Source organism: Schistocerca serialis, chromosome 4 (genome assembly GCF_023864345.2).
Source record: "Schistocerca serialis cubense isolate TAMUIC-IGC-003099 chromosome 4, iqSchSeri2.2, whole genome shotgun sequence".
NCBI classification, from domain to species: Eukaryota; Metazoa; Arthropoda; class Insecta; order Orthoptera; family Acrididae; genus Schistocerca; species Schistocerca serialis.
The window spans coordinates 491453182-491455189 of record NC_064641.1 but is presented as its reverse complement, the minus strand read 5'-3'; positions in this window follow the sequence as shown (position 1 = coordinate 491455189).

Sequence of the window (2008 nt, the reverse complement as noted above, 5' to 3'; positions counted from 1 at the left end):
GGAAAACTATGCCCTGCAAATCTCTGTGCAATTAGTAGATTTTTATATTTTACAAACAACAATATGACTGACATGGTCGAAAAATACATAGTCACATCTGTTATTTAATTGGATAGATAAAGAATCTACTCGCCAAGCGGTGGCAGAACACACTCATAAAAGACTGTTGTGATTGGCAAGCTTTCAGAGCCAGTGGCTCCTCCTTCAGGCAGAAGGGTGAAGGAAAAGGACGGGAGAGGTCTAGGAAAAGGCATAGACATACCGGGCAGTAAGTCTCCCCTGACCCACAGTTCTGGGTGATTTTCACAAAATCTACAGCCTTTCGTAGATCTCTACAGTCCTGTTCCTTCACACCTTGAATTTTTTTTTATTGTAATAGTGTATATAATGGAAGAGAACGTCGTGATCAATGAATAATTAATGAAATTTAATGGGCACATATCTTATAAACAATTTTGTCCCTCAAGGAGGCAGGATTAAGGATAAAATTTTATAAACTGTGTGTGCCAGCATCAGGCCAAGGCTTTGATTTTAAAATATATTCAGAAAATGATATAACAGATCTTGATTACAACGACACCACTATCAAACAGTTTCTGTCAGTACTACATGAAGGACACACTTGGTATATGTACAATAGGTATTCTTTACTGAAACTGTTCGTAACTTAAGTTCAAGATGGAACAGATAATGTAGGACAGTAAGTTTCAGAAAAAAATAAAATGCCGGGAGATTTTATTAAAGCAAAACTAAAAGAAATGGAATGCATATTGAGAACCTGCAATGGCATATTAGTGTTGAACTTGAAGGATACATGAAAGTACCTTGTTTAGAAAATTATTGAAGTGTTCACAGTACATAATTTAACTAAGTATTAATTTACAGAATGTTACTGATACATTAACTACTTGAAACTAATAAATTATTTTTGTTCATTGATGAACTAATCATTCACACAATGACTGATTATGCCCAAACATTGTTAATAATTTCACAGTTCCTTTTGCTGCACCGAAATATGTCACATGAAACATACATTTTGTGCATGTTAGCGCACATGGCTAAACAGTTCAATGGCTCGATATGTGACTCACCTTCTAGCTTCCTATGACCCAAGAATTTGGAGATACATGATGGGCCAAGGTATTAAGAACTCCAAAACTGGCCTACAGTCAGTGGCTTGATGGAAATAATGATCCTTCCATTCTGTCAATTAATGCCAACCAAAATTCAGAACTTTTGATACTGTTCTGCATTATCATCCAGAACAGTTGTGCAGACAAAGACATTTGTGGCAAAACAATTAATTACTGACATTCTGTAACTTGTTTGCAAAGTTTCGGCCAAAAACAATAATGTAATAATCCCCTGGCCTCCATGTGACCTCCTTCAATTTCGAAAAATAAAGGAAACCTTAAAGGGTTGCCCCCCCCCCCCCCCCCCCCAGCATATACGAAATAAAAATACATTGCCAAGAGCTAAAAGTTATCCCCAAGATTGAGTTCCAGTAGTGTTTTGGGGAATGCAAAATGTACTGACGCAAGTGTATAATTTCTAATGGGAACTATTTTGAAGCAGATAATACAGATGTACACAAATAAATAAAATACTTCCTGATGTTAAAAAATAACTTGTATGCTATTTGCTGTGGCCACCCCTTCATTTATGACAGTCTATTGGCTCATTCCAAAAGAGTCAAGGTGCTGCTGAATCAGGTTTACATTCCTGAAAGTATCATGAAGCATGCTTTATTAGAAATGCACTTTCATTTCCCAAACTTCTATACAAATTGTTGTTATCTCCTGAAAATGATAACTGTCTTCCACGCAGAACGTATCAGTGTATTGCCTCACTGACATGTATCCATCAGGTTTTCTTCAGCTTAAGGAGTGTAATAGCTCCTGGATGCCTCAAGGTCAATCCTCTTCAATTTAGATCAACATCCCCCCCCAGCTAATGCTTAGCTCTGGCAAGAGTGGGTGAGAGAGAATTACAAGGAAAATTAGCA